The sequence below is a fragment of the Gouania willdenowi genome, chromosome 1 (assembly GCF_900634775.1).
Source record: "Gouania willdenowi chromosome 1, fGouWil2.1, whole genome shotgun sequence".
Classification (NCBI taxonomy): Eukaryota; Metazoa; Chordata; class Actinopteri; order Blenniiformes; family Gobiesocidae; genus Gouania; species Gouania willdenowi.
Window position 1 is genome coordinate 44339813 of NC_041044.1, and position 16768 is coordinate 44356580.

General features: G+C 41.9%; 1 long non-coding RNA gene across 1 annotated transcript in view; it reads right to left on the reverse strand.

Moving 5' to 3' along the window:
* Window positions 1–4704: 4704 nt before the first annotated feature.
* LOC114468098 (uncharacterized) overlaps window positions 4705–16768 on the reverse strand; it is a 42297-nt gene continuing 30233 nt past the window's right edge. Inside the window, exon 4 of the long non-coding RNA XR_003674614.1 lies at window positions 4705–7240. This is a non-coding gene — a long non-coding RNA (uncharacterized LOC114468098). The remainder of the gene's footprint in view (window positions 7241–16768) is intronic.

Consider the following 16768-nt stretch of genomic DNA (forward strand, 5'->3'; position numbering starts at 1 on the left):
GCTCGTCCTGCTCTCGCATTGACTCGCCATGATTGGCGCACGTGATGTAAACAGAAACACGCTGACAATGCTTCTTCTTCTACTGTTTTACCATGTTTGGCACGGCATCCCGCAAATATATGTAGCACCACTGTAAACAGGAAGTACACTGCAGCTAGCAAAGTAACGGACAAACGCACCATATTGTACGGTAACGGCGTTATTGCTTTAGAAATATATTGCGTTACAGTACTAGTTACTGTCAAAAATTATTTTGGGGCTACTACCCATAATATGGCCCAAAAACAAAAAAATATCAAAAACAACCTGCTGAAAAAGTCTTTAATATTTTTTGCATTTGAACAATTTGTTTCTTTGTTTGAAAATATGTAATTTTGATTAAAGTGATTTTTTTTTATTGAAAATATTTTTTGTATTATTGAAAACATTTTTTTTTATTGAAAATATTTGATTGAAGTTGCTTTTTGATTGAAAATATATTTTTTTATAAGTGAAAACATTTTTTTGGTTAAAGTGATTTTTTTATTAAGGTAATTTTTTTTTTATTGAAACAATTTTTTGATTGAATAATAAAGACAAATCTACCTCCATACAAATACAAATATACATCTATTTCAAATAAAATGCATTATAAAAATATCTGAATTTATCACTAATTCTGTTTTCTATTAACACTGTAACAAACAGCATCAAAAACTATTTCTTGAAAAAATAAAATATTTTTGGGGTCGTCAGAAAATTAAATGGTGATAAACTGGGGTCACGACCCAAAAAAACTGCATTTCTTTTAACATTTAGGTTCCCGTGCAGTCCTAGAAACCCCACAGCTGTCCACATGTCTGATATCGTCCTATTATTTATCAGTGCGTTCCACCTCAGCGTGCAGATAGAGACACTTCAGCTGTAGACACCAGGCCGAGCTCAGGCATTCAGAACGTCTGAAGTGTTGGAGGAAGAGAACAAACGACTCGACCTCCCTCTGAGGAAACAAATCCTCCGCTCCACTTTCCTCTGCGCTGGAACGCTGCAGAGAATGTGATGACTTCTCATTCTCTGGTGTGTGTGTTGATCTCCTCTTTTCTCACCTCCGCACACGTTCTTATCGTGCAACACCTAAGGAGAGGATCAGCTGAGCTTTGCCAGCGACCAATGTCGAATTAAAGCTGCACTAAGCTCTAATTACACAGTGTTAGAAAGTAGCGGCCCAGCTGTAATCCAGCAGCCTGGGAGCCAATCAGAGCGAGGGGAGGCAGATGTAACGTCCTGGCAGTAAAGAGTAGAGTCAATATTGTTTGGAGAGGAAACTTCTTTTGTGCTTCTGATAGAGGTTTGTAAAAGTTGAGCAGATATTCTTCATTGGACGTGTAGAGGGTCAGATTTTTGGAGCCAAGGTCTGTCCTGGATCTTCTAATACAGGGGTCTCAACCTTGGCATCAGGACCCCAATTTGGTGTCACGGACACTGGGAGGGGGTCACCAGATGCCTTCAAGAATCTAAGAATATTTTTTTGAACAATCTGAGCCCATTTTTACTTATTTTTTTACCCTTTTTCTGCAACTACATAAAACTCACCATATTTTAACCTATTTTCATCACTTTTTCTTGCCATATTTTTGCTACTTTTAATGTATTTTTGCTACATTACTCCCATTTCTGACACTTCTACATCACATTTTAATGCCTTTTTGCTATTTTTTTCCACTTTCAAGACATTTTCAGCACTTGTTCCACCTAATGTCACATATATGTTGACTCATACACTATAATCCCAGCTCTCCTTCAGGACAAGCTTTCCCAGCTGAACGTGCCAGACTCCACCTGCAAGTGGATCACAGACTTCCTGTCTGACAGGAAGCAGCACGTGAAGCTGGGAAAAACCATCTCTGCTCCAGGACCATCAGCACTGGATCTCCTCAGGGCTGTGTTCTTTCTCCTCTGCTCTTCTCCCTGTACACCAACAGCTGCACCTCCTCTCACCAGTCGGTCAAACTCCTGAAGTTTGCAGATGACACGACCATCATCGGTCTCATCTCTGATGGAGACGAGTCTGACTACAGGTGGAGACAGACAGGCTGGTGTCCTGGTGCAGCCAGAACAACCTGGAGCTCAACGCTTTAAAGACAGTGGAGATGATAGCAGACTTCAGGAAGAACCCAGCCCCCCTCACCCCCCTCACCCTGGGAGACTCTACAGTGAGCTCTGTGGAGTACTTCTGCTTCCTGGGGACCATCATCACTCAGGACCTCAAGTGGGAGCTGAACATCAGCTCCCTTATCAAAAAAGCTCAGTAGAGGATGTACTTCCTGCGGCAGCTGAAGAAGTTCAGTCTGCCAGCAAAGATGGTGAACTTCTACAGCTCCATCATCCAGTCCATCCTCTGCTCCTCCATCACCATCTGGTACGCTGCAGCTACGGCCAAGGACAAGGCCAGACTGCAGCGTATCATCCACTCTGCAGAGAAGGTCATCGGCTGCAATCTGCCCTCCCTCCAGGACCTGTACGCCTCCAGGATTTTGAGGCGTGCAGGAAAGATTGTGGCCGACCCCTCCCACCCCGGTCATAAACTGTTTCAATCCCTCCCTTCTGGAAGGAGGTTTAGGTCCATCAGGACCAGAACCTCCAGACACAGAAACAGCTTCTTTCCCTCTGCCACCATCCACATGAACACACCCAAAGTCACCCACTGAACCCCACCCCACCCGATCACCACCTCCATGATGACATTATCTGCTGCACTGTGTATATATATATATATATATATATATATATATATATATATTTATCCTTTATTCTCTATCTATCCTTTATTTATCCCTCATCCTTTATATTTATCATTATTATTATTATTATTGCTGGGTTGTTCTTTGTTTTTTTATTTTATTTTATATTTTTTTGTTGTTTGTTTTGTGCACCAACTACCAAGACAAATTCCTTGTACTGTCCTTAAAACTGTACATGGCCATTAAAAACATTTCTGATTCTGATTAGTGTCACTTTTAACATCTTTTCACCACATTTCATGATTATTTTTTCATTTACCCACATTCACCATTTTTCATGCCCATTATTGGCCAGTTTAAACTAATTGTTCCTACTTTTTATTTGTGTGTTTTTATTGAACTATTTATATTTTACGCATTTCCAAGAGTAATGGAAACACAGCTAGAATAATCTCCACAAAAGCAGAAGATCTACAGGACAGGACTGAGTCCATTTCTTTCTGCTCCTCTCGATGGACCAATCAACTGTTAGTATGACATCTGAGGACCGTGCAGAGACCTCCAAAGGCGCAGGTGCTCAAATAAAAAAAGGCCACATATTACCACTACATATCATGGCCAGTATCAGACAGTTTCATATATAGAAGCATGGAAATTGAAAGAGATTTCATTTTAAAACAAACAACTTGTAGGACATATTCTAAGCAAAATGTTTTTATACAAAATGAACTGAGAACTCCTTTAATTCTAAGATTATCTACGACTTATGATCTTACTGGCACTGCTGGTCTGAGGAGGAGATGAGGGAAAGATTGGGGACTGGGGAGGGTCATGACAAGGAAATAAAAAACTAAAGTACATGAGCACACTGTTGGTATTTTAATATACGGTAATAAACCATCCAGCAAACTGGAACATGGAACTGCAGACATAAAATAAGAACAGAGGAGATTAACTAAATGTTTTGTGCTAATAGAGATATATTAACTCATTCAGTGCCAGCCGTTTTTGAGCTGATTTTAAAGACCCACAGAAGATTTTCTAAAAAAAAACCCCGTCAGTGACTTTAAAGCTATTTTTTTTTTTTGCTTTAGTGACAACTAACATCAGAACATTGTTTCCTTATATAAAACAAAAAAAAAAAACAGACAGGGCTTTTGATGGCAAAATTATTATTATTTATCTATCTGGGTCAGAGTTTAATGTATTTCTTACTGTATTTTGGCGTTCCTCCAACTTTCTCTCCCGTCACTCTGCACACACGCAACTTCCTCTTCCTCCCGGACATACAATGTCACTGCGTTCCCTGTTTTTTTATGGTTTTATCTCATCATCACACTATCCATGAGTTCCACACATGCTCTGGTTCAGTGTGCGCTGCTGGGAACGTTAACTCTCGGACGTAGCGCCATTTTCTGTCTCGTAAACTCCTTTCCTCCTCTCCCTCTGAGCTCTGCTGAGCATGGATGATCTCTCATCCAAAGGTGCGCTGCTACCTCCTACGTGTCACCTATAAGTTTTGCTATCTGGCTCAAAGGCTGGGGGTATTTTGTTGCATGGTTTGGCATGTACGTAATCATTTTACAAAGCCATCTGCTAGTAGGGCTGCACCTAACAATATTTTTTTAAACAATTATTTTTTGATTATTCAAACAATATTTTTTAATCACTTCATTAAAATATTTTTTTTACCTCAAAGTAAAAACCAAAAACTTGTTTGAGATGAAAATCCAAAATCATTTTATTCAGCTTTTCCCTTCAAACAAACATTAACAACATCAATTGTTCTGCAGGGCATTACTTTGGAATTATTGCTTTTTCAAAACATCTCTTCTGAAACATTTCATAAGAAATTACAATACACGTTTTTACTAAACACCAACAGTTTTTAACTAAACATGAACTATGTATTTCCGTGTTGGGACAAGTTATAAAAAGGTAAAGATTAATGAAATTAAATCTTATTACATTTGTAACAGTGGTTCGACCTGAACTCATTAGTGAGTCTCATTATAATTATACATTTCCCATAAATAGAGACAGAAGTAGTCACGTCATGTTTTCTAGTTGGTTTTTAAATGTGGTTTCCAGTCCAGAAGTTCAAACTTCCAGTTCCAGTTTGAACCTGTGTCAGGTGAGCAGCAGTGCAGACAGAAGCACTTTTCTCTGATAGATGATAACTGATCCCGGAGCGCGGGAGTCCCTATCTTTAACGTATTAACGTCATTGATTAGGTCAATAAATGGTCCCAGCCTGACTATCTAATAAGTAAAATAACTTACTTACCGGCTCTTTAACTCCCCTCAACGGCATTGCAGTAGTTAATTAGGGCCAAAGAAGCTGAAATGTAACCTGGGCTCTCCACTGAGTCCTCAGCAGGTTGTGGTGGTGGTACTGGGCAGCCAGATTAGCGAGGGGCGAAGGAGGGGCGCTGGTCTACTGGTCATCCAGGATACAGCTCAAGTCATGTGACGCAACAGTAGAAAATATGTTACACTATTTATTTCTAAATATTATTTTTTGAGATATTCAGTCCTCACGTATGCCGCTGTCAGGCAGAGCTGCAACAGTTACGCATTAGCCGGTAGGGATTATCGGACAGCGCAGCACGGAGATGTAACAGAACCGTTGAACCAAGAGCGGCAGCGTGAGAAGAGCTTTAATCAGCCCTAAAAAAAGAATACTATAAAATCCGAGAAGAGGGAGGAGTTTTAATGCAGAAGTCTAATGCTAATCAGAGGGTTCATCAAGCTATATGGGTACAGTACGTACAGACACGTCATATGTGTATTCCCGTTTTGTTTTTCTCTCTAAAATACAATCTCTATGTATTCCAATTGAAAGGTGTTCCGTGCATCATTAAATCCCAGTCTTTGATTCTGGGTTTCTGGGAAATCTGGGTTTGAATGGAATCGTTGGGTGCATGTGAGCAAGATCTCACACACTCACACCTGGCCTGGTTTGCACGCCTGTGATTGGTCAGCTCTGCTCCTGCCACCTTTGCCTTTATGCTAGCATTAGCACCAAGCTGCGATCACTCGTCACACATCATCATCAAACTCACAGGAAGCCACAAAAACAACACACTACACTCACAAAGCCACACACTGATGATGGCAAACAGAAATGATGCACTTTTGTTTCCCACGTCTCACTGGAAACCACACACATGTCCCTCTGAGATGAAGATACAACCCTGAGCTCTCATTTTCACACCTGATTAAGTGTGAAATGTTCACTTTCACACCTGATCAGGACCAACACAGAGAGCGTGTGGTGTTTAATTTCATGCTTTTATCAACACTTTATCTGAGCTCTGTTTGACTTCCCACCGTTCATTACATAAATACTCCCGTTTCCTAATAGAACGTTTGTGTGGTGGAGTGTGCGTTCATCTGTGTGTACTTTCTCTCAAGGATCGACTTGTTTGCACGCTCTGGATTTTTCTAAAACATCTTTTGTTGTTCATCGACTCTTAGACTAAAAATACAGCCCAGGTTGAAGATTGTGAACAAATCCAAACCAAAGGAAAGCAGGAATAAATGGGATGGTATAAAATGAACAAAAACAGTTCAGAAACTCAAACTTAGAAAACAGATACAGATAGATGTGAGGAAAGAGAAAATAAACCTTTTGTTTGGATTTAAAGTAGCACAAAAATACCTGAGCTAGCTGTATCAGATTATTTTGAAAAAAGAAAGTAAACATGGAAATTGCCGCTGACTGCTTATTCCTAAAAGTATCTCCCACGCTAAAACATGTCAGGAAGTTGTTCCTTCATCTGAAGTCATTAGAGTTCTTTAACCATTGTCGCGCTCTACAGCTGCAGTAGCTGCTGTCACCTGTTGGTGTCACTGTTTCACACGCTGCAAACTTCCTGTTCATCTGCTGACGTTGTCTTTACAGAGACACGTAAACATCACAGAAAACTCTCATATCTCATTGGTTGATCAGACTGACAGTTGATCATGTTATTGATTAGTTATCCATTTGGTTTCTTTGGTTGACGGTTAATTTGATCGTGTAGATGGTTGGTTAGTTGGTTAACTGGTTGGTCGATTGTTGAGTCAGTTTGTTGTTGGTTGGTTGGTGTGTTGGTCGATTAGTGAGTAAATTTGCTAATTGGTTTGTTCGTTGGTTGGTCCATGGATCGATTGTTGAGTCAGTGTGTTACTTGGTTGGTTGGACGCTGTCAGTCATATAGTTGGTTGGTTAACTGGGTGGAGCAGTGATTAGATGGTTGATTCAATTTAAAATGTGGGTAGTTAGTTGGTTTGTTGTTTGGTAGAATTGTTGGCTGACTGTCTTACTTGACAGGTGTGTGTGCGTGTGCGTGTGTGTGTGTGTATTTCCTATGTCTTTGGGGATATTCTAACTAATGTAATCTTTGTTGTTGACTCTTTGAGATGATAAATGTTGATCTCTTCATTGTTCCCATGGATCAGATGATGTTTGGTGTGAGGAAACACATCAGTCTTCCTGTGATTCTCGGGCCAATGCTGTCATGTGAGCGGCTGTTCCTGTGTATGTAGGACAGGTGAGGAAAAGGGAAAAAAAAAAAAAGAGACATGGAAGAAGTGACTCATCCAATGTTTTTCTCCCGTAGATTTTCCTGCAGTTCAAATCTAATCATCTCGAGCAAATGAAGATGTCTGCAGTCGGATTGGGTTCTTGTTTATTTCACGTGCTGGAGCAAAGCCACTGTTTACATGGATTTATTACTGAGTCACTGAGCCAGAATCATGGAGGTCAGCTCGGGTGAACAATGGTCCATCAGCACTTCTATTTACCTTAGGTCTCTCTACTACATGAATATTTATTATTCCAAAAGGTTATTTCATGTAATTTCAACAAATGGCCCATGCACTTCAGTCTCAAACAATCCCACCAATTATTCCATGATTAATTCAATTCAACTTTGTTTATATAGCGCAAAATACAACAAAATCATCTCAAAGCGCTGATTATCCAATATTCACAATGTACATGTTTAGTATGATCTGATGAATAATTTTTTGAGGTTTTTTGAGGTAAAAAATGAATAATTTTTATAATTTAGTGAGGGGGGTGTGTCCTTATTTTTGTTTCATGTTCATCTTCCAATATATCGGGAACTCCATCACATAGAAAGGTAAATATGGTATATTAATAAGCTCCACCTACTCTCTCAGAATATAGAAATAGATCTGCTATACATCCTATCTGGTGGACATGTCAGCTCCTCTAAATAGTCACAAAGTCAGTGTGTGTTTGGGTCTGGAACATGTTTGGGTCTTCAGTAAACTACTTAGCATATGTCTCAGCTCCCTGTAATGTGATCAGCTTGCATGCATTGAGTCGTGGGTGACACCCTCTAAAAATATGAAAATATACTTTATTTACTATTTTCATTGGCCAATAACTACATGTGAGAATGTAAGAAAAAAATCTGATCTCTGTTTTAATTTGTAGTATAAAGGTTACGTTTTCTTGAGATATAAAACAATTTTGGGTTATTTCATCACTCGTAAATAGAGATGTAACTATTCACTCAACTCCCGATACGATTACATTCACAATACTGGGTTCACGATACGATTCTCTCAAGATTTATTTTACAAAATGGGACTGTAGACAAATGCCATCCATCCATCCATCTTTTCCCGCTTAGCCGTTTCCGGGTCGCGGGGGCAGCATCCTCAACAGAGGCACGGAACATGGCCCACTGGGACTCAATGTCCCCCGCCTCCTCCGAGACATGGTTGAAGTTTTCCCGGAGGTGGGAGTTGAAGCTTCTTCTGACGGGAGACTCTGCCAGGCGTTCCCAGCAGACCCTCACTATACGTTTGGGTCTGCCAGGTCTAACCGGCATCCTCCCCCGCCATCGGAGCCAACTCACCACCAGGTGGTGATCAGTTGACAGCTTCGCCCCTCTCTTTACCCAAGTGTCCAAGACATGCGGCCGCAAGTCCGATGACACGACTACGAAGTCGATCATCGAACTGCGGCCTAGGGTGTCCTGGTGCCAAGTGCACATATGGACACCCTTATGCTTGAACATGGTGTTTGTTATGGACAATCTGTGACGAGCACAGAAGTCCAACAACAAAACACCACTCGGGTTCCGATCAGGGGAGCCGTTCCTCCCAATCACGCCCCTCCAGGTCTCACTGTCGCTGCCAACGTGAGCGTTGAAGTCCCCCAGCAGAACGAGGGAATCCCCAGAAGGAGCACTCTCCAGTACTCCCTCTAAGGAATCCAAGAAGGGTGGATACTCCGAGCTGCTGTTTGGCCCATAGGCACAAACAACAGTCATGATCCGTCCCCCCACCCGAAGGCGGAGGGAGGCTACCCTCTCGTCTACCGGGGTAAACTCCAACGTACAGCCACTAAGTCGGGGGGCAAGAAGTATAGCCACCCCGGCCCGGCGCCTCTCACCATTGGCGACTCCAGAGTAGAAGAGAGTCCAACCCCTGTCGAGAAGGCTGGTTCCAGAACCCTTGTTATGTGTCGAGGTGAGACCGACTATATCTAGTCCGAACTTCTCCACCTCGCACACAAGCTCAGACTCCTTTCCCGCCAGAGAGGTGACATTCCACGTCCCTAACGCTAGCTTCTGTAGCCGGGGATCAGATCGCCAAGGCCCCCGCCCTGGACGACTGCCCAATCCACATTGTACCGGCCTCATATGATCCCTCCTGCAGGTGGTGGGCCTACGGGAGGGCGGGCCCACGTCGTCCTTTCGGGCTCTGCCCGGCCGGGGCCCGTGGGCAAAGCTTCGGCCACCAGGCGCTCGCAATGGAGCCCCAACCCCGGGCCTGGCTCCAAAGTGGGGCCCCGGTAGCGCCAATCCGGGCGACGTGAACTGCTTTTGTTGTTTCATGTACATATATGGCTATTGAACCGCTTTTAGTCGGACCCGTCACCTGGGACCTGTTTGCCTTGGGAGACCCTACCAGGGACAATAAGCCCCCGACAACATAGCTCCCAGGATCATTCGGGTACTCAAACCCCTCCACCACGTTAAGGTGGCGGTTCATGGAGGAACAAATGATGACTGAAAAATATTCCTTTATTTCCTTTTATTTTTTATTGTCAAAAGAATCCCTTGATAAACTATTCAGAACAATGCAATTTAACTAAAAAAAAAATCTTGAATGAAATAAATAAAGGAATAATACAAATGAAAAAGAAGCCTATTAATTTAAATTCCGGTTCTATAGTAAACAATGCAAAACTGCATAATAGTTCTTTTTCTTTTTAAAAGTGCAACAAAATATATTTTATGCTTTAACAATTGGAAAAAACAGTCATTTCACTGTATTTAGGTCAGATTTTTGTTTGGACCAGCAGAGGGCGCTGGTAACCCAGTGGTCGGTTGGCATGCAGCTAATCTAGCAGTGAAGAGGAGATGCTATGCGAGCAGACAGAACTAATAGAAAAACATGACTTTTACAGATATTCATGTAATATTACAGATATTCTTGGCGGCCAGAAAGAAAGTAGTAGCAGATTCTGCCCGCTGCCAACACTTTTGGACAAGAGAAAGATAAGTATATAGCGCCCTCTGCTGTTTAAAAAAAAGTACTGCGATTCAATTTCCACAGTATTGATGTGAACCGTGATAGCTATTAATCGATTTTTAACTGCCTTACAATTAATCGTTACATCCCTACTCGTCAATATTGAAAATCCTTACATGAGGACATTGCAGCTTGGCTCATTTATTGTTAATTTGTTTTTTACATTTAAAACAAAGTTTTTGTTCCTCTCCTTAAATCTACAGCGGAAATAAAACTTGATTGTATACGAGAGACAACACAGAGAGACTGTGAGGAAGAATTGACTCATCCTGTGACTTATTAAGCAGTTAATTCATCTCTGTCAGTCAGTTTAAACTAAGCATTAGCTCTAAGTGAGCACATTCTTTACCCTTTAATCGTGAGACAAAGTCAGTGGCCTCTACTTAAACTATTATTTATTTATTGGAAGTGAACCATGAATGTAGAAGCAACTTTTTAGGATTAAAATAAACATCAAACTTGGTTAAATAAGTAGATTTTGTATCAGAAAAGTTATAATTTGATAGTGTAGCGGAGTTGTGTGAAACAAACTCAGTTTTTAAAAGTTTGGGACGTGGCATTTTGCTCAGTTTGTGAGACAGGAGAGGGTGATTCAGGGAATGGTGAGGTGGCTGATGGCCCTCCTTCCATATTATTGCAACGGAACAACGCTGTCTTTTACATCAGGACTTTTGGTTTCTTGAAATCATTTTAGTTAATAAAAGATAGGTTTTTTGTTTTGCTGAGCTTTTGACATCATTGAGTTATTAAATTTTAAAAACAGAATTTTAAATTGTACAAACACTAATGACACTACGATAAGTTCAAAGATGTCGGGTTAATTAAATCGATGGATGTAAAAAACAAAACAAATTGATTACCTTTGTATTTGTTGTTATTATTATTGTTAAATTACCATATTTTCCAGGCTATTGAACACACCTCTGTCTGTGTTAGTTAATTTTGCAATTTTCAAGAAATAATATCACGTAAACCCGCAACGTCACACAGGCTGCACCCTATTGGCTGATGAGGGTGCCCGTCAAACAACTCGGCCAATCAGAACGGGCTGTTATACTCCTTTCTACTTTTTATTTTAACAGAGGTTTCCGTGTATTTTCGTGTATTCTGATGAGTTTCAACTGATGAGTTTCCATCTCTACATGAAGTCTCCTCCTCACTGCTCCACGTCTGCATATCAGTCCATTTACAGCTTTTTATGGTCTGTTTTTACTGATACACACCGCCCTCCCTCACTCTGTTCTTCTTACCGTGAACCATCACCTCAGGAGCACCTTATTTGACAACTTTATGACATTTATTATTTACTACTATTATAAACTGGCTGAGATATCTTACATTTGAAATCTTATTATACTTTTTATTCTCTCTTTTCCACCATAAATGCACACGAGCGCACCGCTCCCTAGTCCAGAAACTTCAATTTATTATTGGTATTTAATTTTTATTTAAACAGCAAACTTATTTTTTATATAAATATATAAATAAAAACAACAGATGTGTGACTTGTGCTGTAACTCTCTCCCTCCACTCACACACCGTCCTGCACACGGTGCACGTCTCATCCGTAATGTTATCAAAGCTTTTCCTCCATGATGTGAATATTGATGTTCAGTGTCTGTTACAGTTCATTCATTCTGTTGTAGGGGGGACTGTCTGTAATATCCTGCCTCCTACAAACACACACACTGGACACATGTTGGCCACACTCTCAACATAGAAATGAATAAATAGCGTCCTATATGCTGAAAAATACAGTAATAAATAACATTGTATGAACTCTGTATGAGCTAAAAACTATCCAGGTCCAGCATCAACATCCTGCTAAGTTTCATTTTCTTTGGACCTGTTCACTATCGAAGCAGTGCTCATACTGCCCTGGTTTCCCATGAACAGCTGAACGTTTTCACCCTTTCTATGACGTAAACGCTCTAAGTGTCTGATGTCACTCATGGCTTTCATCGCCCGGTGCGCTGCATAAGAGAGGTCAACCTCCCTCTCCGTGTTCCTTGTTAATAAAACACGGCGTGCGTCTCCTCTTCCATACATTTGGTTAAACAGCAGCTGGCACTCTGCGGTAATTACGCGCCAATGGCCGTGCGTTATTTATGCCACTTTTTAAAATCCATTAGAAGTCATTTGGTTCCCTTTAAACCTGTCATTATCGATCGACTCCACTGTAATTGCTGCTTTAAGCTCTCAAAAATGTTCCGCCGGGTGATTGAGGAGGCGCTAATCAAAGCGTTGTAAAAGCGCGGAGCCCAGGTTGTATTTCACCCGCTGATCGGAGGCTGATTGGAGCGGCTGGAGCAGTTTTTACAGCTCACACACACTCTTGCTCGGCCCGTGATTTGTACACTAATAAGACAGTGGTTACTTCCACAGCAGCGAGCTAGTAAATTTAACCCTGGGCCCAGCTTCACACTGCTGAGGAGAAACTAAATCACACCTTTGACTTTCACTGCTCTGCTGAGTCTCACCTGGGCTGACCCCACAGCACGCCTCTCCTCTTTTCATACGTCCCACAACTCCGTTTGAAGCCTGACCTGTCGGCCCAGGCTCTCCATTCAAACCCTGCGCAGGTGCCCGGGTGTCAGAGAGAGTTGAACGGCCACATCATTAGCATCATTAGCATGGCCTTAGCGCTGAGGGCTCCCAGGTGTGTGTGTGAGCTGCATAATGTCAGCAGGAACTGGGACTGGTTCTGATTCTTTTAAAAGTAAGTTCAGCCCGATGTGAGGCCGGTCGTGAACTCAGAGTCGTAACGTGGGAGGGCGGACGCTCTAAAAGCACGTTGGGGGCTAATAATCCAGGAACGTAAAACTAACCCTGAAACAGAAAGCTTTAAAAGCTTCCTTCTTTTTTTAAGGGATCAAATAAAACTAAATAAACTGAACTTGTTTCATCCGTTGTGAAAAATAAGCTGCACTAGTGCAGTTGATGAATCCATGTGACTGATAATCTCACTGATTATTCTGATTAGAGCTGCCGAAAGCGAACCATTAATCCTTAAAGTTTCTTCACCACTTTCAAGCATATTTAAAAACCTGAATAATCAAGATCTATGAATGAAAGGCGCTCCAGCAGGCAGCACACACACAAACATCAGGACGGACTACTAGGGTTACACAGTGGGATGTAAATGTGTTCTCTCATTGCGTGTGTGCGGCTGTTGTTGCTGCTGCTGGCGCTGATGTCACAGCGGGTGTTTCCTCCTTGTCCCGTCGACTCGCTGCCGTCCGGTCACACCCGGGATAAAGGACGAGAGTCAAGGGAAACAGATACCTTTGACAAACGAGTGCGTCTTCAATGCCTTGCACTTTTGAAACTCGGAGGAGCCACTCACGTTAGTTATTCTCCGGCACCGCCATCTTTGTTTTGGTCGGACGACACATTGGTGCGCACATTATGTAGACGCGTTGCCCCGGCCCTAGTTCACATGGTCAGCGGTGGTTGCGCACCTCTATGTTTCACCTGCTCATACATTCACATCTTCACACATTATATATCCTCACCGGTGAGTTACCGGTGACTTGACGCCTCTGAGCGCTGACAGGTGGGAGTGGCATCAGCTGTGTTTATGTGGTGCATTAACATTAGTGCAGGTCGTGGGATCGTGGGGTCATGGGCTATTTTGAATGACGTTTCTGGGGGGTTTGTTTTAGGATTTACTTTGGAAAACATAGGAAGAGGAACCAAACATAGGTGCAACTGTCAGGGACAGGGCAGCAGCACACAGCAGTCACACAAAGTGTTGAGGATTTCCTTTGGAAAATGCCTTTTTCTGACAGAAGTCAGAAGTTTGGTGTGCTTGGCAAATAGAATGTGTGAAAGCAGACTGAATAAAATTAAAATACAACAATGTTGCAGATTCACCGCCTGAACCACACCGAGTCCACCAGACTATATGTGTGAAATGCATTTACACCGATAGATCCTAGAGCGTTTTAAAGGCTCTAGGGTTTGTTTGCTCTGATAATCCTCCTCCTTTGGTCGATGTGAACACACAACCAAGTCTAGAGCGGATCAAACAGGAGAATTCTAAAGCCATTGTTTCTGTGGGTCTCAGAGCGTTTCCAATCAAAGTTTAGAGCGATTAGTAGCACCGTGAACACAACTGCTCTCAGAGCGGATCAAACACAGGAAGGATCAGAGATGACGTAAAGCGCACGGCATTGTGGGTAATCAGGAAGAACCGACAACAGCCCAAACCAGGGCTTTAAAATCAGGAAAAGCACGACAGCTTTGACCCATAAATGAGAACCTCTACTTTAGGTTTATGTGAAGTCTCTACTCCAGTAACTGGTTACAGTAACTGGTAACTCATGGAACTGCACCAGAGGCTGTTTGGAGCGGATCAGAAGTAGTTCTCTGAACACAAACCCAGACAAACAAAGGAGATCATATTATCAGCTGTTCTCCACCCATTCCACCACTAACCTCATGTGAAAACAGTCTAAAGCTGTTCTGAGAACAGGAAGATCCAGGACCCACCTGGGGATATATATATATATATATATATATATACAGTGGTATGCAAAAGTTTGGGCACCCTTGTAAATGTTCATGATTTTCCTTAATAAATAATTGGTTGTTTGGATAACAAATTCCAGTTAAATTTATCATATAGGAGACAAACACAGTGATATTTGAGAAGTGAAATAAAGTTTATTCGATTTACAGAAAGTGTGCTAGAATTATTTAAACAGAATTAGGCATGTGCATAAGTTTAGGCACCCTTGCATCTTATTGATTTTAATACTCTTAGCACTAATTATTGGAACTCAAAATTGTTTTGGTAACCTCAGTGATCCTTGATCTTAGGGTCTGGATTCTGGTGGGAGGTATTTTGGACCATTCTTCTCTGCAGATCATCTCTAGTTCAGTCAGGTTTGATGGTTTCCGAGCATGGACCGCCCGTTTTAAAGCACACCATACATTTTCAATAATATTCAGGTCTGGGGACTGAGACGGCCATTCCAGGATGTTGTACTTGTTCCTCTGCATGAATGCCTTAGTAGATTTTGAGCAGTGTTTAGGATCATTGTCTTGTTGAAAGATCCAGCCCCGGCGCAACTTCAACTTTGTCACTGATTCCTGGACATTGTTCTCCAGAATCTGCTGATATTGAGAGGAATCCATGCGCCCCTCAACTTTAACAAGATTCCCAGTGCCTGCACTGGACACACAGCCCCACAGCATGATGGAACCACCACCAAACTTTACTGTAGGTAGCAAGTGCTTTTCTTGGAATGCTGTGTTCTTTTTCTGCCATGCATAACGCCCCTGGTTATGCCCAAATAACTCTATTTTAGTTTCATCAGTCCACAGCACCTTGTTCCAAAATGAAGCTGGCTTGTCCAAATGTGCTTTAGCATACCTCAAGCGACCCCGTTTGTGGCGTGTGCAGAGAAAAGGCTTTTTCCTCATTACTCTTCCATACAGCATCTCCTTGTGTAAAGTGCGCTGAATAGTGGAACGAAGCACAGTGACACCATCTGCAGCAAGCTGATGTTGTAGGTCTTTGGAGCTGGTCTGCGGGTTGACTGTGACTGTTCTCACCATCCTGCGCCGCTGCCTTTCGGAGATCTTTCTTGGTCTTCCACTTCGGGCCTTAACTAGAACTGTGCCTGTGGTCTTCCAATTCCTCACAATGTTCCTCACAGTTGAAACTGAAAGCTTAAATCGCTGGGATAGCTTTTTGTATCCCTCCCCTAAACCATGATGTTGAATAATCTTTGTTTTCAGGTCATTTGAGAGGTGTTTTGAGGCTCCCATGTTGCCACTAATCAGAGAAGATGCAAAGAGGAAACACCTAGAATTTTCCTACTTAAATACCCTGACTCATGATTGGATTCACCTGTGTATGGAGATCAAGGATCACTGAGGTTACCAAAACAATTTTGAGTTCCAATAATTAGTGCTAAGAGTATTAAAATCAATAAGATGCAAGGGTGCCTAAACTTATGCACATGCCTAATTCTGTTTAAATAATTCTAGCACACTTTCTGTAAATCGAATAAACTTTATTTCACTTCTCAAATATCACTGTGTTTGTCTCCTATATGATAAATTTAACTGGAATTTGTTATCCAAACAACCAATGATTTATTAAGGAAAATCATGAACATTTACAAGGGTGCCAAAACTTTTGCATACCACTGTATATATATATATATACATATATATATATATATATATGTAAAAAGGCTGATTTGTCAAAGCTCCACAGAACTCTGGTGTGAATGTTTGAAAATCTAACTGATCTACATCACCCGTGTGTACCACCGGGGGCCGGGTCGTTAGGAAGCCCCTCCCTTTTCAAACTGCCAAAGGTCCAGCAGATGCTCTGAGGCCGACCCAGTGTGGAGATTCAATCTGCTGCCGTTGGCCGAGCTGAGCCAACTTCCTGCTGCCAGCAGCTCTGCTCCACCGTAGAGAACCTTGTGTTTGTGTCGTCAGTGACACATGGAGAACACTCAATAC